This window comes from Lissotriton helveticus, chromosome 12, assembly GCF_964261635.1.
Source record: "Lissotriton helveticus chromosome 12, aLisHel1.1, whole genome shotgun sequence".
NCBI lineage: Eukaryota > Metazoa > Chordata > Amphibia > Caudata > Salamandridae > Lissotriton > Lissotriton helveticus.
The window spans coordinates 766,611,324-766,633,017 of NC_136073.1; the positions used below are offsets into that span (position 1 = coordinate 766,611,324).

A 21,694-nucleotide genomic window follows, 5' to 3' on the forward strand; every position below is an offset into this window, starting at 1 on the left:
ACAGTGTCTCGATGTCGGTGTTCATGGCTATGTGTCGCCGTCTCCCCAAGTGTTTTCCTTCATTGTTCCAGTATCAGTGTCAGTCACCCACACATGTTACAGTGTCAGTGCCCCGTGTTCTTATACCAGTGTCAATGTTCCCATGCCAGTTCTTCTGTGTCACTGTCTGTGTGCCAAGACAGCATCCTAGTGTCATATCCCCTTTTTAGTTTCACTGTCCGTCAGTTTAGGTGTCTGTGCACTTGGACTTGGTGTGCATGAGTCTAGGATAGGTTATGTACAGGGGGGGTATCCTTTTTGTACAAAATGCTATGCCTAGACACAATGGAAAGCTTTTCCCACTTTGCATACGTGCCCCACAGTGCAGCACGCATGCAAAGTCAGAAAAGAACAGAGAAATGAAAGCATTTCTCCTGTTAGTGCCTCCTTTGAAGGGGCGTTCTCTTTTTGCACAAAACCATGTTTACAAATCGTTGTAAGTATGGTTTTGCGTCAAAAGGAATGGGTGGTTGCATGAGAACACCCATGTACCACTCATGTAACGCACCCTCGGCGCAAACTAACACAAAGCAGTGCTTCGCGCAGCTTTGCGCTACTTAAAGGGTGCTTTCCAGCGCAAAACATGTTTTGGGCTGGAAAGAAAATAGCACAAAAAAAAATTGTGATGCAAAACCAGGGCAAAAGGTTTGAAAATCTCCCCCGAAGTGTCCTTGTGTTATGTAACTGGTGCTCATGTAAAGAGCTCTGATGCCTTTGGGTCAAGTTTGCGCTATATAAAACTAAAAATAAAGAAGCAATTATAAGTCTACTTTGAAATACTATGGAGATGGATGAACATTGGTACCAGATGGTAAAGATTAACAAAAGATGTAGTGATTTTAAAAACTGGTACCAGCGATATAAGGGTTTTAGGGAGGATAACTTGAATAAGAATAAAGTTGCAAAATAATATTTTTGCTAAAGAAATGCGCTTCAAAAAATGGAGTACGCATGCATTTCACTGTTGCATTATTACCGTGACTCAAGCAGCATTATGATTAGCCCCAACATTACACTAATTTTTTTATAGATGACTGTTCAGGAGCAGTTTCGCTTATCATTTGAAAATTAAAGAAACAATTTTCAATGTATTTCATAATACAGTGAAGGTCTTTAATTTTAGCTTGCATGTTGAGCGAATCCAGAGGTGAAGAAAATTATTCCATAAGCTAATCTTTTGTTTGGAAAGCAATTTCTGCCTGCTGGCATTTGCATTTAGAGGGCATCAATATATAATCTATGGATACCGCCCTGCAGGGCTTTAAGTGGGGGGGTTTGTGGGGGTCTGAGCACCCCCAGTTTTTTTGGGGGGACCTCAAAAGGGGTCTCTAGGGGTCTCTATTTTCAGGCCTCAAGAAATCCTTTGAAGAGAGACACTTTATCTCTGGATTTCCCTTCTCTTCTCGAAATCTTGTACTGACATGGCACTGTTTGGCTCACAGACTAGAGCTTGCTGTGGCAGATACAGTTGATGAGGTTGCCGGGGTCAATCACTTCAAGATTTTCATGGACTCATTGTATGCCACATACAGCATGTCACCAAAACACCAGAGAGAGCTAAATCTGGCCGCCAGTGAGCTATGTGTACAGCTTCAGAAGATAGGGAAAATGATTGATACTAGATGGGTAACATCCAGTTACAGATCTGTGAAAGCTGTTTAGAACTGCTTCTCTGCCTTGTGCAAACATTTTGAGAATGCTTATAAAGACCCATCCAGATCCATAAGAGACCCATAAGCTTACATCCTATTCTTTTATCAGAGATTTGGGGGTAATGTGTGATGCACTTCAACAGCTGCAAGACGTATCACTCCTTACAGAGGAGGGACATTATAATAGATAATGCCCACAGACCTTTGGTTAGTCAAGTACGTATATTTAGGGCAATGAAGGACTCACCAGGGGAGTTTGCTTCTGCGGCTCTGAAAGCAGTTGACGAGGGCAAATTCAAGAATGTTCCTCTTTTCCATGGTAGAAGTAACTCTGTTGCCCTTAATCAAAATCAGATTTACCAAAGTCTGCCTGTAAATATCAATAAACGATGTGCCCCGGATTCTGAGAAAGAACTTATAGCCAGCTTCAGTGTGCTAGATGCAGGCAAATTTCCTTCTGGTGATGAATGCATTCCTTATGGTGAAACAGATATCCAGAATCTGTGTTCAGAGTTTCGGCTGCCAGCAAGAGATACTATCCAAGCTTTAAGACTTTTCAAAGATTTTGGTGGAAAGAAAACCCATGAAGCATTAAAAAAGTTAGTAGTTTGCATGGAAACCCTGCCAGCAAGTAATGCGGATTGCGAGAGAGGTTTCGGCGCAATGAACTTAATTGCTTGTCCAACAAGGGCCTCTCTTCTTGTAGAGACCATTTCTTCATGCTTCTGGGTAAAACGCAATGGGCCTCCATTTGAAACATTTGACGCAAAGCTGTATGTAAACAGTTGGCTGGCAAAAGGTTGAAGGTCTGCTGAAGAAAATTGTTGTGAGAAACCCCAGCAAAATAGACACAGTGAATATCTTCAAGGGTTTTGGGAAATCCTGCAATAGGTTTCTAAGTAATGTAAATAATTTTTACATGTTTTTTAAAGTGTTTGGTATTTTATGGCTTATATTTAATAAATATACCTTTTTGCCTATTTTATTATCCTTTGCTGGATGCAACGTCATGATTTTCTTAAGCACACTATGCTAGTTATCTTGATTTAGACCCCGCCCCTACTCGGATAGGACACACCCCTTTAAGAAATCTGCCACACCCCTTTTAGAGACCCCCCAGGTTTTTTTTTACCACTTAAAGCCCTGCCGCCCTGGCAGACTGCAGGATACAGAAACCAGGGGGTTGCTGAAAAGTTTTAAGAGTTAAAATTGGCCAATAAGGGAAGGGAAATAGTGATGGGCAAAAGGAAGAAAGGATGGCAGATACAAAGCAAGTTAAAGATCAGAGTGCAGGAGGTAGAAAAGCAGCATGTGGTAGTTTCGCAGAATGGGTACATAAAGATATTGGGCCAGATGTAGGTAATCCAGATTTACAGATTCTAAAACACCAAATTTTACTGATTCTGTATTTTAGAATCGGTAAATGGGATGTAGGTATTCTTTCGGTATTTTTTACCGAATCGGTAAGATTCGGTAAATACCGAATCGGTATTTTCCATTCATCCCTATGGGCCTCCAGGCCCATAGGAATGAATGGGAATTACCGAATCGGTAAATACCGATTTGGTAAAATGAGGAACACATTCAAGGGTGGCAGGGTGTCACTTTGACACCCTGTTGCACCCCTGAATAGTGCATGGGTGCACATGTGGCACACATACATGCCCTAAGGGCATGTATGTCTGCCACATGGCACTGTTAAAAATTGCAAAAAATTGCTTTTTTCACGGTTTTCGATATTTACCACCAACTTGTAGTTGGTGGTAAATAACGAATCCTGAAATGAGAAAAGCACTCATTTGAGTGCTCCCTACATTAAGGATTCGGTAATTTACCGAATCGGTATTTTAAGAATTTGGTAAATTCTGTCGTCTGTTACCGACCGGTATTAGGCTTCCTACATCTGGCCCATTATGTAGTACGTAGCAATAGACTATGCCTGGGCGAAATTAAAACCATGCTGGAGTAATTAACGCTATTCTGGGAATTCTGGACTAAGCTGGTTACACAAAATCCCCCAAATGATGCATCACGCCACTTCGCGTAATTACACACCGTAAATGTTTTACCGTGAACGCACCCGGCAGAACAGAATGTGAGAAGGTGTTCTTACCGGTACTTTTGTCGAACACATCATCGTGACAAAAATTGATGCAAGGACATAGTTCATGCTAAAATCAAGCACAAAATATTAGATTCACATTTTGCATAATTACTTGTAATTTTGCATACTTTTGCCTACATTTTGCATAAGAAAGCAAATGCAAACTATGCAAATTTTGCATAACCCTAGAAAAAACATATTAGGCGTGTGCATAGTTGGGGTCATGCCGTGAAAGAAGCAACCACAGAGTTACTGTATAAATTCAAGCTATCTGGTCCAACAAATCTCTAGTCTTGACAGCAGCGGACCGTCCTTAGGGGCGGCGGGCGACGGCACCCACCTTTTGGCAGACATAAAGAGTGTTTGTCAGTCAGAGTAATGGTCAGCCTGACAGACACTCTTTCTGTTGAGGTCAGGCAACCAGGTGCTGTGTATGCACTATTGCGCAAGTGCCTGGCTGCCTGCGCTGAACTTTGCCCGGCTGAAGAAATCAAAGCCCTGTGGGTGTGACCTCCGCAGCCCAGTAAAGTGCTGCGAGGTCCTCCCCATCATGACGAGGGGCAGCGTCACTGATATCTCGGAGTGGACACTTCAGTTTTAAGACCTAAAGGTCCCAGATCTGAGGGTCTATCATGATGCTTGTCACTGAGTAGGGTGTGATCAGCAACTCTCCCTGACCCCATCCCACTCTACAGCGAGGTAGGAACTTCAGGCTCCTTTCACTGGCTGACTTAAGGTCAACCAGTGAGAGGAGGTGGCAGTCTCAAATCTTTAGCAACCTCAGAGGTTTTCCTACCACCACCCGAGATCATTGCTGCAGCTGGTAAATTGTGTTTTTTTAATGTTTGATGTGTGAATGCTAGTGTGTATGCATGAATGTTTGTGTATTTGTGCATGCATGCTGTGAATGGCTGTGTGTATACGTGTACGCTTGTGAATGCATGGGGTATGAGTATGCATGTATATGCCAGTGGCGGATCCTCCACTATGGCAGAGGAGCCTGGCCCCCCTCCAAAACGTGAAAAATAAAATGATAATAAAACAGGTTTCTTATTGTTTTATTTTCAAGTTCTAGGCTGGGCCGAGTCTTTGGGGTGCGGCCATAGCATCACCAGGAGGAGTGGTAGGTGCGAGGAGTGGTAGGTGCACTGCTATCAGTGCGCATGTCGGTTTGGCCAGCCATTTCAGGGCAGCCAAACCGACATGTGCACTGAGCTGTCTCCAACCCAGCTGCATTGCCGGGTTGGCGACAGCAAAGCACTGGCTCCCAGTCTTGCTAGGACCACAAATTGAGGATGCTCAAACCAATTCTAATGCTGCTTTCATGCATGAGAGCAGCATCAGGATTGGCAGCAGGGTAGAATGTGAGCCTGTGCTGCAGGGAGGAGCAGAAGATTGGCGATGCAGCAGGCAGCAGAGCAGGTAAGTTCGTTTTTTTGTTTCGTCGTCTGTCTTGCTACCCCCCCCACTCCGCCACTCTGACCTAATACTGGTTGCTACTGGTATATGTGTGTGCATGCATGGCTAACCCGGCCCCCCTCCTGCTCATATTACAGGCCGCCACTGGACTTGGGCTTCCATTTGGAAGAGGTGTGGAGCCGCGGCTAGGGCGACTGACGCTGGAATCTGGGGATCATGGTTCGATCACCGGCACCGGTGGCAGATTAGCCGAGCACCATGTGGCTCTGGGCAATAGCTTGCTTAATCTTCCAGACGGCCCCCAGCGCCTAGAGACCCTAACGGGTGATTGTGCGCTATACAAATGTGGATTATTATTATTATTGCAAATGGGCCCTTTTTGAATGGATTTAGTGGAGTTGAATTAGGACTACAACTCCTAGAATGCATTAGGATGGTTCAAGGAACCATCTATGCCAGGAGGTTTTATGGTAATTGCCAGCTAGAGATAGGTACAAAATAGTATGCTCATATGGGATTTTACGGGGGAAAAACATGAGAGTGTAAAGCCTGGTGTAAGGCACAAAATGTCAAGCCTAAGAGTTTAGGTGGCAAGAGAGCTCAGTGAACTAATCACTTTCTGTTGAAAGGCTGGAGGCCTTATTCCTGGTTGCGTTGATCATGATTTTGAGGTGGTTGGTAATGGACAAATCTTCAGTTTCACGAGGAAGAATCAAATCTAAGGGAGAACTCACTGGTGGAATGCCCTTCACTACACTGCCTCTAATAGTGGAAAAGATTCTACACGTGGATCCTGTTGGATCGTCCTTTGTATTTAGCTTGTCCTCCAGAAACTACAACCCAATTCTTTATAAGGCTCTCAGTCTCTCATCTTTCTGAGTTGCATAAATTGAGTCCTACCAAATGGCTAAATTTTGCTAAATTTTAACACCCATTGTTTACAGTTTAATTAAGTTACCAATGCTGTTTGAAAAATCAAATTCTATTGTACCTTTGTTTTCATTTTGAAAAGAAGAGATCAACCAATAGGAAGTGGGAAATTAGAATGAGCCCAAGTCCATAAGGGAAAACATCGAAATTTGGCACGAGGAGCCACAGGCAAAATTATATTTTGACAGGAAGAGAACTTGAATGCAATTGATTGTAAGCTGGTGCCATAAAACCGCTACCTGCAGTCCAATTAATACCGTGGCGGCTCTTAAAACTACCTTCCATCTGCTCTACTGGTGCTAATCACAAAATATAAGGATGTTAGGGCCAGATGTATAAAAGGATTTTACCCATTTTGTTTCTATGGGAAAATGTGTTCATACAATGTTGTGAAATATGCAAATACAAATGAAAGAGAAGTTATCACAAATGAAGAGAAAGAATGTAGGGTGGAAATAAATGCAGGTGAGAGAGGCTGGACTTCTTTAATCTCAAAACACTAATTTTAATGAGGTGCAGTAATAATGTTTAATAGGATGCTTGCAGTTTTGTAGTTTGTAAATAGATGTCCCTATCATGCTTCAAGATGTACTGACTGTAGAAAATGAGAGATGGATGTTTCCTGCTGGGAGCTCATATTGCTGACATTAGAAGCATGCAATTCCGAGTGTTCCTGCCAAAATTCATTCCCTTGACCTGTTGATTTCTCACACAGGTTGTTACAGGTTTGTTTACCTCCACTGTATCTGACCCGTCTCTCAAGTCAACTTAAATGTGCCTTGTATAGATAGGTAAGCAATGTTTATACCCCCTGCCCTCAGCTCCATGTATTAAATCCACCACTCTGAATCCTGGGCTCCTGTAAGGAAATTGAATTCTGCTCCTCTTGTTCGATCCACACCAGGAAGTTAATTGAATCTTCTGTCGTGCTTGCCTGTGGAGAGGGCTGACCGAGGTCATGTCTGGAGATGGAGCTGTGTACCTTACCAAGTATGGGGGACTTGACAACGGCAACAAACTTTAAATTGAAAACTGCAAAGCCCAGATGAAAACAAACAGCGCGGAAACCAGTTAGCATCGACAAGCAAGAGGTTGAACTAAGCAGAGACAACTTAGGGCAGTGGCGTAGTAAGGGGGGGGTTCGGACCGCCCCGGGCGACACGAGTTTTGGAGGAAGCGCTCCCCAAGCCCCAACCCTCGCTCATACATGCAGGCCGCGGGCAGCAAACGCCGGGCCGCTATGGGTGGCCATTGGTCTAGCTACGCTACTGACTGAGCGGGTGCCAGAATTTGCTGTTCCAATGTTTGTTCCGAAAGAGATGTTTATCTCCACCTAAACACCATAATGCATTTACATTTTTATATTTTAAGGTTTCAGATTTTATAGTACTATAAGATAATCAAAGTTTACATTTTATAGTGTTATAGCTTTGTTCCAGTCTCAAATACTTCCTACATCTAAAGAAACATTACTTTACGTACATTTGGGCAACTAGGTCTGCTGTGAACTTCTACACTCTGCTGTGATAGCATAAACACCTCTTTCATGGTCATCAGACAAAAGCAGTGCACTATGCTGGCTTGTGAACTTCCCTGCACAAGTGTAAATGTCGAGAGCGAAGGGACGATTGGTGCGGCACTGTGGGGACATAGTATGCGAAAGATGCCCCTACACAGGCCATATCGTAGTCCGGTGCAACAAAAAACACAATGAATATTCATTGTGTGTGTACTGCAGTTCTGTCCATCTCGCGAGGCCGGTGTAAAGATCCTACAGAGGTAGGCCCAGGAACTAACTTCATTCTCGCTCATGAAGGCCCTCAGATTCTGCTGAATGCCCATTAGGACAAGGTCTATAAATATATCCCTCACACCCTATTCCCTCTCCCTAGCCTGGTGTCTGAATGTAGCTACCACCACCACACAATTGGATTCAATCTGCGATCGCACCTCATGGAGAAGTAGCGACGTGATTTGAGTCCCAGCATGTCTCTAGCCCCGCCATGTTTCCTTTCTAAACTAACCCTTGGGTTGGGCTTTATGTCTGACACTACTTACTGGCATCCTTAGAGCTAGTTTATACTGTGCTTAGGCTTGATAAATCATAACCAGAGTGATCTATTAAGTATTCTGAGCACCCAAAACGCATATCTGAACATTCAGTGCTCGTTGCAAAAGTATGTATACATTGTATTAAGGGTCATATGTTTCAAAAACGATTTTTGCGATTTTCAATTTGCGATTTTTAGCAAATTGCAATTAGAGAATCGCAAAATAAAATGTAAGTAGGATTTGCAAAAAATTTAGCGAATCCTACATATTCCTTATTTGCGAATTGCAAATTGAGATTCGCAAATAAGGAATTCCTTCCCATTCATTCCTATGGGCTAGGAGGCCCATAGGAATGAATGCGAAGACATTTTCAATTTGCGATTCGCAATTAGAGAATCGCAAATTGAGAATGCAATTTTAAGGGTGCCAGGGTGTCAAAAGGACACCCTGTTGCACCCCTGAAATATGTATCTGTGCACATGTGGTGCACATACATGCCCTAAGGGCAAGTATGTGCACCACATTGCACTTTGAAAAATGCAAAAAAGTGCATTTTTCAGAGAAATCGCAAATTACCGTGGTAATTTGCGATTCCTTGAGGCCAAATCTCACTTTTTCTGTGCTTCCTACATTGCATTTAAGGAATCGCAATTTGCGATTCCTTAAATACAATCGCAAAATAGAAAATTGCAAATTTTGCGTTTCTCGGCCCATTTGCGAACGGGAAAAGGGCTTGATACATATGCCCCTAAGTTCCAAATTAAAGTTCAATGTTATATAAGTTAACCCGATTAAATGTCATGTCATGCGGGATGGCTACTGTCATAGATACCGACGTGTTTCAGCAGAGATTTTCCTTAGGTGCACTGCTCCGATATGTAGACATGTTTGCATGGCATTTGGTTATTAGTGATGTTTCCAATGCACTTACCTGTTTTAGACTTGACATATTTTCCTTTGGGCCTATCTATGGACTGGTGAAATAAATGCACTTATGTTTCAGCAACCTCTGGGGCCTGAATAACTATTGCTTGGATGTATTTAATTACTCTATCCTCCAGCCAACCCTTTCTAAATTTCGTGAAGAATTCAGTCTCGAAGAAAATATATAGCACTGCCTAAAATCAAAAACAGCTTTGGGTGAAATTCATCGGGGCAAGATACATAGGTTTGATATTGTATAGTTTCTTTATTAGCTTACTTTCCTATTTTTCTATGGCATGTCACTTCTGTTAATGGGGAAACATTTCTCAAGCTTTGAACTTTTGATGTTGTGAGATCAGTCAGTATTTTCATTGATGCACAGGGTAGCCACTGACATCTATTTATATCATCTGTAAGATACTAAAACATGTATTTCTTGTTTTAATATTTTATTATTATGTTTCTTCCCAGGAGTCCCAAAATATGAGTTGCTCTGTTGAGTTTCTAAAGTTTTTTTCTTTAACCCGTATTGTCATTGATGTTAGACCCCACTCACTTTGAATAACATTTAGGTGAACAGTAGTTGTGTAATTTTAATATTAGTTTTTACACACACACACTTACCTCTGTCTATCAAAGCTTTAATTGCGTATGACTTGTTGCTGATGTAACCAATATACAACAGCTGATGGGCAACTCCGAAATGTTGTACAGCTCTCAGATGACTGATCAGGACGTGGTCAGGAACAAGCACCACTAAAAAAGAAAATACAAAAATCAGAGATTATTAGGAAGCATGTCAAAGGCGCTAGTTTAATTAATAAACAAAAGAAAGAGTAGTAATTTTAAACTATATTTAGATATTTTTTATTCTTGTTCTTAAATATTTGCAATATCATACTCAGCTACTCCAATGTGGGGTAATATTCAAATAAAAATGTAATGTCCAAAACACTTCATAGCATTACTTGGTGTTTTTAAAGGTTTGTGTATAATATTGATGGGAAAAAATTGACGATCCTCATTTTCATCAGATACATATTCCTTAAGTAAAATATAGATTTGACAATTCAATTAAGTATTTGGATAAGAAAGGGTCTTTTTATAAGTTTGTTACATTCACTTAGTAGACCTCGTGCAAACACCTCAGTACAACAGAAACATCAGTATCTTACTTATTCAAATACAAAAGCTTGTGATCTTAAAAGTGCCAATCTATTTAATACAATAATGTAAAGTGATTCAAATAATGTATTTTATTAATGGTTTCACAGTACTTGATCCTTTAAAAAATACACTGTTTGTATGATTTACTTTTCCTAAAGAAATATTAAATTCACCCTGCACAACTTTTTTGTCCAAATTAAAATTATTTAGCAGGGCCAAAGCAAGAAGGCAAAAATCAAAACCACGTGAGCCAAGTTAGAATCGTATCCTACATTGAATCCATGTAAGACCATAAACCACAGTCGAAGGCAGTGATATTCATCACCTCTACATTTTAAAAACTGACATACCTAGTCACTTTGAAGATCATAACTTGTATATTCCTCAAACGGAAGGAGACAAAATAGATTGTGTCTTTTTATATAATAAGTCATTTGTCCATCTGCCCAGACTATTTTTATTATGACAATTTAATTGGAATTTCAAAAGTAACGATCACAAAATGTTTTGCATTGCTGTATCCGCCGGCTATTTGACAAGGCAGTCCATGCATCTGTGCAGCTCCATATGAACATATACTAATCTAAATTATACTCCCCAACAAATCCCATACCCTTAACATTATTGCAAGGTACATGTGTCTGTCCTTCTAAAGGTCTCCTTAAGATTTCCCTGGTATCTGTGAATCAACATAAACAATTGAAGTGCCCTCACGCACATGGATAGTTCTCAGCTCGCTTTCAACAAGTGCCCGACCATGGTACAACATATTTTAACAAAATGCTTGTTGTACTGATGTAATTCACTCACAAGTGTTTACTAAGTTAGTATCTGTCCAAGTGAATAGGTCCACAGTACTATGAATGGACTTTCCATTTATCTAGATAGCTTCGAGAAACCGTGACAAACTCCTATCTCCTTGACTCTGATGCAGTTCTCTCCTGCCCCACTTTCCTCCCAATGGCCCTCCGATGGACCTTTTTTCCCCAACTGAGAGGCGATAGGAGTTAACATTGTATCAGTCAATTTCAATTAACAGTGTAACCCATTTGAAAGCACAATAATGACCAGGAGCCAGTAGCCATGGTTAAGGAGATGACGTACAAATTAACAAACAAGTAAAGGAACACGACTTTTAGCACCATGCTATAAAGATATCCACAGGAAAGCCTAACCTCCTAAAGAAGTTTAGGCAAATCAAATTCAAGCAAACCAAGGAGTTCAGTTACAGCAATGAAAAAAATCAACAAAACTATTTAACGCTCAGAAAAGAGTCTCAGATTTTCTCATCTATACATGAATAAATCTAAAGCACCTCGAGTAAAGTCCAGGCTAAAATGATTGTTCTTAAGTCTAAAGGATCTTAAAAATCTGGAATTTCATAAAGGAAAATAGAACCAGGTAGGAGATTAAGCAGTCGGTGTCAGCATTGCAGAAGATCCGTCAAGAGACTTATTTGGTCAGGGAAGTAAGTGTTAGCCTAAGCCACACTTAGGAAAGAATCAAGGCAAGCATAGAGGTGTCAACCTCTCAAAGGCCAAGGGAAAAGTGTGGTAACCTCAGACAGTGTCGACTCCAGTTATTCACACCAAATCGTTAAGGTGACACCCCTCTGTTCGCATTATCAGAGGTTCATTGTCTTTCTCCATTATCATGTTACAGACTGCAACATTCGCAAAGCATCTCACACTGGACATGGAAACAACATCGTCTTCTCACACTCAGGCTAGGTGGTAACATTGCTGAATAGATCTTTCAGTTAACGCTGTGGCTCTCCATGTTTTTTTGTTAAGCTCTTTTTCTCAGGCTCTCTCTCTCTCTATCTGTAGTACAGCAATGTATATGTTATCAGACTAACAATTCATGTGAAACATGCAAGAAATGTAATGTTAACAGAAAATGGAAAACTCTAATTGTAGGTAGAATGGAGAACATGCCTAAAATATAAACTTAATATTAAAACAAGAGTGAACATTTAATATGTGTGTGCATGTTTAAACACAAGTAAATGTAAAATGTCAGTACATTAGATTCATATCACTTGTGGCATTCAGTAAAATCTGAAAGGTGTAAGCGTGTCTAGGAACTACATTTTAAGGCAACATATCAACATTAGTGCACATATTACCTAAAAGTTTGTCTTTCTAGAATAATCCCATTCTACATATATGAGGATGGTTTCTATTCAATCATCTAACCAGTAAATGTAATTTAATGTATTAAGGCACACATAATGTAAGTTGAATTCGTCTTTATAGTGAGTACATATCTATTAAGTAAGGGAGGTTTATTAATATCTCATTTCATGGTGTATAAGCACATAGTTTGAGTAAATTCACTAATCCTACAGTAAATACACTTTAGAAATAAATGTCAAGTGCAACGCTTATTTTAATATTGTGAGACCCCATGACAAATGTGCTAAGTGCACGTTCATTTTATGAAATTGTAACGTGTAAAGGTGTAGCCAATATTGCGCTGCACCAGCTCCTAAATTAATTCTGACGGAGTCTTATTAAATTAATGTGTCAGGCTCTTATTCGTGGTTGGGTGCAATCCCGGTGGGACTCGAGCACCAGTTAATTATCAGAGCCATGGGCTATGGTAATTTTCAGGTATGGAATTTGACACCATACCAAGTTTTCCACCTTGGGAAGGGGGATTAAACGCTAATTGCGCTTGATTCCCTCAGTTCTGAGAAGTGCAGTCCTCCAATTAGTGCTATGCACCTGTACAGTTTGCCTTAGACTTTACCCGATAAAAATCGTGTGTACAAAAATCTTAGGGACGGGAGGGGAACGGAGTGCAGGAAAGTATGTGCTCTAAAGTAGGAATCCTGATTCTGTTGTGATTCAGAATGTGACCCTCAGTGCTTACTTAGGAACATAACAAGTACAACTTAAAAACAACAAATTCAGCTATAGGGAGTTTCTTTACACTTGTTTTAGGAGGTGGCAATTCAGCAAACAAAATAAAACATTCAAATACCCTTGCCAAATGCTAAATATGAGTGGGTAAGTTAAATATTGGAACCTGTAGTTCCTATGTTTCATCTTTGAATTTAACTAAAACAATAAAAAAAAAATGTAAAAAAATCTCCTGTATGGATGTAACTATGCAATAACGTTTCAAACTCCGTTTCTTACTTTTTTAGAGTTTGTAGGTTTGGGGTCGAAATATTGAGTGATTGCTTCCGCTCGTGGTCAGTTCCAGGTTAAAAGTAAGCCCTTGGGATTCTATAAAGGTAGTATACATTACTTATCAAGCTGTATTCTAAGCATCTACTGGACACTCATCTGCAAACAAACTATGTCCTGTGGTCTGCTTGTGTAATTTAAATGCAATATAGCTACATATTATTATAAGTTAAATGGTTTAGACAGTTATATCAAAGGGCGATAGAGTAAACTTAACATCTCTATATTGAGTATATATTTTTTTATATTTTGTTTCTATGTTAATTTCAAAATGATAACACAGTGTTTGATGTTTGGAAAGAAGTTTGTATCTTCATGTTGAAGGAAGCAGCCATATAAATCCAAAATAAATGTTAACAATTCCAGGGGACCACTTCCAAAAAATCTTATATTGTTAGGGAGAGGTGTGGCGCCACGGCCAGGGCGACTGACGCTGGAATCTGGGGACTCCGGCGGCAGGTTAGCCCAGCACCATGTGACTCTGGGCAATAGCTCGCTTAATCTTCCCGACGGCCCCCAGCGCCTAGAGACCCTTACGGGTGATTGTGCGCTTTACAAATGTGGACTTTACTTTACTTTTATCTGAAATACTTTTGTATATTCGAATAAACCATTTCTGAATACTGTCAAAGTAGGGATGCAGGCAGACCCTGCAATATGAAGCATACTTTTCAGCAATGAAATTCAGATATTTGAATAAAGAGAACGTGTCGAGGGAGTGTGGCATCAAGAGTGTGAGAAATATTGACATCCCCGTGGCGACACCCCCAAATCTAATCATTTGTAGTTTTTTCTTGAACAGTAGTAATATTGATCATTTTTGCAGTACTGGCCACACATTGAGTTGCCATTCAGGTTAGTAGAATCCTAGAGTCCATTTTGTCAGTTTTGAAGTGATGGAATGATGAAAGGCTGAGACGGCGCTGCAGGAGTTTATACGTGTGGTTGTCCAACCTACTGAGTTATCTATATGGCTCGAGCTAAGAAAGAAAACTTGGGTTCTTTCTCAGCATCTGTTTTCATGTAAAAAAAAAATTCATTTGCGCACGTGCCCACCCATTTACCCCCCCTCCTTTAGATACCAACCGCCACTGAAACATATCTATCTGTATAGGTACCCCTGACCAGTGATTAATTTGTGCTGGTGCCGTACTCGGGCACAGCACAGAATGATGTCCCCCACCCCTCCTGCAGCATAATGTGGTGATGGACACTTGACAGTGGTGTAGCCAGTTTGTAATGGCCCTTGGTGGAAGGAATGAGCCCCAGGGGCCCAGCGCCACTGCACCTGCCACACCAGTAGAGGCTTTGCCCTGCCCCTGATATTCCCACATCTCGCAGATGCCTATAGGCCTTGGGCTGAATGAGGGCCCCACAAGGATTGCAGCCCACCCCCAGTACCACAGGGACTGCAGGGGTTTGAGCTACGCCCCTGGCATCCGCAGTCATTTTTGTGGACTGAGACTTACTTTACATCATCAGCCTTAGACCAGAGCAAACGAGAGAAAGAGAAATGTGGAGAAAGAAAGAGGGAGAGAAAGGTAGGAAACCAACAGGAAAGAGAGAAAAAAGGTGAAAAAGAGCAAGCAAGAGTGAGATAAAGAGACAAGTGTTGGGCAACCAAGGTATTTGACTACACTGGATCAGAGTTCTTCCTAACAAGTTTGGCCCCCTGCACTTATTTTGTTCTACAAATCAAGTACTGGTGTTCTACATCCCTGTGCCATACTTTGGAGATGCCCAAAGTATGACTTTAAAAGCATTAGACAACCTGCAGGCGACAACAAAATGGCGGCCGGCATCAAAGTATTGCCATGAGGGCTGAAAGTCCTAAACCGGTCCTAGGATGCTTGTATCCAGTCCAGGGAGGACCTGGCCTGGCAGTTCGGGCTGGACTGTTCCCATGGGGCACAGGGTCAAGACTGATTTGCATATGGCTGGGTCCAAACTGGAATGGCATGGTGAGCAACAAAAAGATGGATTTAGGCCCAGATCTCTTTACTGGGGTGAATGTATGACATTGTTATGCATTCTGTCCATCAATTGTTCTTTTTGCATTTGTCACCCCGAGTGGGACGGGTATGCTCAGACGAGAGTCTCGTGCTCTCCATGCCACTGGAGTCAAGCTATCCTGGCTGATGAGGGCTGAAAGCCTAAAACCGGTCCTAGGATGCTTGTTTCTATTTCAGGGAGGACCTGGTCTGGCAGTTTGGGCTGGACTGTTCCCATTGGGCATAGGGTCAAGACTGATTAGCATATGGCTGGGTCCAAACTGGAATGGCATGGTGAGCAAAAAAAAAAAATGATGGGTATAGGCCCAGATCTCTGTACTGGGGTGAATGTATGACATTGCTCTGCATTCTGTCCATCAATTGTTCTTTTTGCATGAGGGTTCCCTTGGCACAGCTGACTTTGGCCACCATTTTGTCAGTCGCCACGCGCTGCTAGGGGCTTTGAGGTCCTTTCCATCTGGAGTCTGCTGTAAACCCTCGGCCGTGATTTGCATTCGCCGGACCAGCATGCAATGCAACAATTGACTTCACGTGTACAGTGGAGGGAGCAGTGGAGGCCTTGAGGGACAGAACGCAACTGCTCTTCATGTCTATGTGCAAAGAAATCGCCATGGCAACCACAGCGAGAGTTAACCCTATGTTTACCGTGGCTTTTTTTTTCCTTTCAACCTTCTTAATAGAACACAATCTAGCATCTCTAAGGTGAGGGCCCTGGAGACTGAAGTCCTTTGTTTATCTATCGAACTCGCCCGGAAGGAGGGAGGGCAGGTGATGGGAAGCAAGGGCCGCAGGTTGCTCCTTCACTTCGAGTATCCTCATCTCTCAGAGCGACGTCAGAGAGAAGCTGCGCTCTAATGAGATAGACAGACACTAATAGAGCGCGTGTATGACATGTTCAGACGCAAAGTACATCTGTGGGATAAAAAATGAAAGGGCTTAATGAGAGTGAACAAGCCCAGCAGGAGCCCTCCGCGTGCCACCGGCACATAGCAGACCATGCCATTTTTTGTCTCCCTTTTTCATTTCCTATCTTTTGTCTATTTATTTCTCTGGTACTAAGATTTTATCTTTTTTATCTGCAATTTTGCTTGCTTTCATTTATATTTTCCGTGCAGCATGGTGGACAGTTACCCAGCTTGCAGAACAGAATAGTTGATGCTCCCCTTCCTAGGGAGCTAAAAAGGGTTCTCTAAAGTCAGCAGTGATGTAAAGTCGTCCCTGTGACCCTATATGGGCTACACAGTTTTTGTCACTCCTGCAGCCTATCACACCTCACAATAAGATGCAAGATCCAGGAACTTGCTTCAATTCACCATCACACATCTTTTTTATTCACCACCATCATCATCATCTTTTCTCTCTATCTCTCACACCCTTACCTTCTCTCTATCCTTACATTTATCTTCATTTTTAATAGAGTGAAGTTCAAGGTTATGTTGGAGGGTTGTAAACCGTACATAGAATACCATACCACTCTTTCCCTTCTCTATCCCTCCACTATCCTTCTCCGTCCAAATAACTGACTAACATACCCACCACTCAAATTACTTCCCTATTTTCACTATACTGATTCACAACTAATCCTTTCTGGGTTCTGAAGTAGCGTGCTATTTGCCAAAAAAGCGCTTCAACACCCCATCAAGGGTAGCAAGCGCTATATAAATGCAAACCTTTTTCCCTCCTCTATCCCTCCACTATCATTCTCAATCCAAATAACTGACTAACATATCCACCACTCAAATTACTTTCATATTTTCACTATACTAATTCACCACTAATCCTTTTATGGGTTCCAGAGTAGCGTGCTTCTCGCCCAAAAAACACATAGACGCCTCGTCAGGGGTAGTAAGCGCTATATAAATACAATTACAATATACTATAATACTATAGCATACTATACCATAACTCCATTACCCAACCAAGCCCCTCAATACTGTTACACACCAAACCGTGTCACACAAAATTCACCAATTTTATTGTTTACATTTCTCTCTTTTATGCACCTTTTGTCCTATATTTCCATTCTTGCCATTTCTGCTTTCCTTAAATCTTTGTCCTTTGATGGTATCTGAAAATATTAAGGAAAAAAATCCCCGCCTGCCTATATATTGTGGACAAGCTATTGACTACGAAAATATTGTGAAGGTTAGTTTATATAGGCAAGTATATAATTCCTATTTTTAAGTCCACATCTACATACCTCAAAAATATATATATAGTCAAGGTGAATATATGTGGAGTTAAGTATATCTTACCTATGAATTCTTTCTTTCACAATACTCCGATACAGTGGTAGTGGATATTATGGCCACAATATGTCAGGAGCTTGATATTTTAGTGTCTCCATATCTTGTCCGCCATTCTTGCGATTCCACTTGCTCCATTAGCTAGTGCTTGACCACTGGAAATCCACATAACCCATCCTTTTTTGAACTTCGTACATCTGAGCAGCAGTGGTTCGTGCAGCTAAGAGTGGTGGGGCCGGGTTGGGTGGATTTCGACAGACGACGACGAGGGAAAAATAAATATTTATTTAATTTTCCCTTGTGGTTGTCGCTGAATTCCCCCTCCCCCAACCAGGACTCACCGCTCTTACCTGCATTGGCCGCTCCTGCATCTCAGGCTACAGCCTCGTTACACAAGGCCTGATTCACAAGGATTTTTTGGTGACCTGTTCTGTTTTATCCTGAATACATGAGCCTAACTCCTGAATTTGAATGAAAAAAACCCTAGCAGTAAGGGTCAAAGTCTTTGATAACCTATGCAGCCATGCCAGTCACTATACGTTTCCTCTGTCCCCGAAAGTCTGGCCTTTAAAAAAATATATATATTGATATATATAGTTTAGCAACAGTTTGTGGGGCCCCTGCACTTGAGAAGCCACTCAAAAGTCAAACTGGTGGTAGCTTTTGAAGGCACGCTTTGGTCCACTGACCCATTAGGCTCCAGGCTATAGCTAAGCTTAACCCCTCTGCACAAGTCTTGCCTGATAGCAGCATATTTAGGTTTATTGAGTGCAGTAGCTGCACCCAAGTTAGCTGCGTACTGGTGTGTGCGAATTAAGCCTCGAGGGGTGGGCGGCTTTAAGTAACTTTGCGTCTATTTATTTTATTTAGTGTTATTCAAGAATACACCATCATTTTTTGAAAAAGTGACCATAATCATCAAAATGTGTGTTCATGGTAAGTGCTTTGAGAACTCCATCAGTGCATCTGTCGCTATGGCTACCATTAGCTACCCTGAAAGATTTATTTTGTAAGAAATGCAAAACGTAGGATGGCTGGTACCCGCAGAGGTGCACCAGTTCATCTGCACCGAGGCGGTGAAGAAAGGCAAGACACATTCCCTCAAACCTTTCACGGGAGCTATTCTCTCTCCCATCTTCACTGTATGCACTTTTTTTCACTTGGAGAATGCACTAACTCGGATTGACTGTGGTGTATGGTCTATGTGCCTGACTGGTAAGTTGGAAGTCTCCTTCAGCTTGTTAAGCACCGCTTGGACAAGGACCCTGCTGGTGCGTCCGCCGTTAGGCTGAGTCCTGTCCATTGACTCCTGTCTAGGCTACGCAGACCTGCTCTGCTGCCTATGCTGACATAGCCTGCCTGAAAGGGAGGGAAGCCCAGAGACACAAACACGTGCCTTTGATGCCCTTTGTACACATCTCCAGAGTCTTGAGGAGTGATATTCCAGAAAACGAGAGTATAAATTGCAAGAGAGTTGACTGATGACTGTCTGGTGAGAACACATACCATAATTTTGCATTTGTCCTTTTAATTTGAACCTACTGCTGCCGTGGTCCAGCGCTCTGTGGCTTGCAAGCTAGCCGGATCGAGCAAGATGCGTACGCTAAAGGCAAACCCATTGTGATTGTGGTCGTGCATTCTTTGCTGCTGACTGACCCACATTATCATCAATGTTGGTCCCCATTGAGTGAAGATCCTCTGTCCCAGAGCCTCTCAGTTCCGGAGGTAGCAAGATATACTTATTTTACATGACCATCACCCTTCACCCTGAACCCAGAAGGTGGCTTTTCTCCTTGGGCAGTGTAAACATACTGATCCCAAATACACTACTAGCTTTCCGTGCTGGTTACTGTATTATTGTTTGTAATTGTGTTTGCTTTCTGTGTTCTTTGTTGTAATTCAGTGTTACAAACATTGCTGTTGTAAGTAATAAATCTTACCGATCCGTTCGTAACTGAGGGTCTGATTAAGATCATTGCGGATGGAATACTCCGTCACAAACGTGATGGATATCCTGTTCACCATATTACAAGTTCCATAGGATATAATGGAGTTGTTATTTGGCGGACGGGATATCCGTCACGTCCGTGACAGAGTAACCCTGTCCACCAAGATTGTAATCAACCCCCAAGATACGAAGTTCTGTCGGGGGAACTGTAAGCCTTCATTTCTCGGTCTGTTGGTTTTGATCAATTGTGAACATTGTTGAACCATTCCAGTGTTCTCCTGTCCAAATTTTGTTTCTGGTATTGTGATTTTGCTTGCAGATGGTGTGGATGTTCATGATCATTTAATCAGAGACACGTTAAAGCATGGGCAAAATGCCCATGACCCCCACCTTCCAAGGTGATCCCAGGGAAAGTGAACTTTCTCTTCCATTTTCTTCTGTTTCTCTATCTTAATGCCTTTACCTCTCTGCCTACCTCTACCTCCGATTCTATCTATCCTGTGTCCTCTTGTTTGTCCCGGGCACAACATATTTCAGCTGTTTTTGTGTGACCCTGTTAAAGTGTAACCTATAGTTTAGCATTGTTTGGGAGCATGTGTTGTTGAATTAGCAGTACATAGGTAATAGAACTCATATTACGTCTTGCCCAGGACACCCAAAATCATTAGCGGATCCTCTACTAAGGCAGAGGAGTATCGCCCCACTGCTTTGCAGTAGGGAAATAGAGGAAATATAAAATTATTATAACACAAAGTTATAATCATTTTATTTGTTCCTGCTGCAGCAGCTTTGGGGGCGGGGGGCTGCTCTGATGACAGAGGCGCAGGGGGATGAGTGGTGGGAGTGGTGGCACAATGTAAGTGCGCATGACTGTTTGGTCAGCTGTCTCGGGCCAGCCTAACAGTCATGTGAACTTTGCATGTTCTCCACCCAGGCTGTATCACAGCCTGGGTGGAGAACATGCACAGGCTCCCACTGCCTGTCTGAGCACCGAACCACAGCGCTCAGACCAATCACAATGCTGCAGTGCAGCATTTTGATCGGCTTAGCGGAGCCTGGGTGCTTCCTGTTCTGGCCCGACACGGATGAGAGATGGAGGAGAGATGCAGCGATAAGATACATTTCCCCCCTTTTTTTAACACCCCCTTAACCCCTTCCTCACCCCCCACCTCCCGCCACCCCCGATCCATGCCGGCCTCCACTGTCCAAAATCCTTAAGATTACACTGCATTTTGTGACTAAAAACAGTATGTAGTGTTGAGAGCCCCCAGCCCTGGTTTTACCACTGTATGTTGTGTATTTCTGCTTTCATTGTATATTGCATTTTCTGCTCTTTGTACTATTCGAATTCCCATTAACATTGTTAATATATTTTCATGTTGTGAGTTATTATTTATTGTTTTCTGCACTCAGTACTCTTCAGGACATTCTCATCTTTATTGGAACTGTAATACTTGTGTTGTACTGTATATCTCCTTAACATGCACCACATCACTTGATGTAGGCCTTGCTACTTGTCCTACACTCTGGTGATCCAAAAAGACTTAGGCCGAGACTTAGCAGGCCACGCTTCCCATGTACCCTAAGGACCTAGAGTCCTAGTTACTTGGTAACTCTGTCACTCTCACCTTCGATAGAACTTGATTGTCCTGGCGACTTCCCTTGCCTGTGAAAATGTCAGGCACGCTTAGAAAAAAGCATTGGGAATTGGGAATATAGGTGGGATGGCTCGAGATTGTCCCACATTAGCCTGAGAAGCTGATGATTGACGGGTTTTCCATAACATACAATTGTATATAATGAATCTAAATAGAATAAATATAGTTGCTTGTTAGCCTGAAAAAATTGCAAGCATCGGTACCTCGTTAACTCATATTATGTAAATTTAATACTATAAAAGAATGCGTATTTTTCTGATCATTGATAGTTTTTTCGAGAATAATATTCAAAACAGAATATAGTATTGTTACATTGACCTGAATATTCAATTGAACATCATTATTT

At 41.9% G+C, this 21,694-nt stretch overlaps 1 protein-coding gene across 2 annotated transcripts in view; it reads right to left on the reverse strand.

Annotated features, from left to right (window-relative positions):
* PEA15 (proliferation and apoptosis adaptor protein 15) overlaps nt 1–21,694 on the reverse strand; it is a 372,825-nt gene that overhangs the window by 219,171 nt on the left and 131,960 nt on the right. For both annotated transcript variants that reach the window (XR_013603786.1, XM_078670533.1), the window contains exon 2: nt 9,745–9,876. The gene's annotated coding sequence lies outside the window, so the exon portion shown is untranslated. The remainder of the gene's footprint in view (nt 1–9,744; nt 9,877–21,694) is intronic.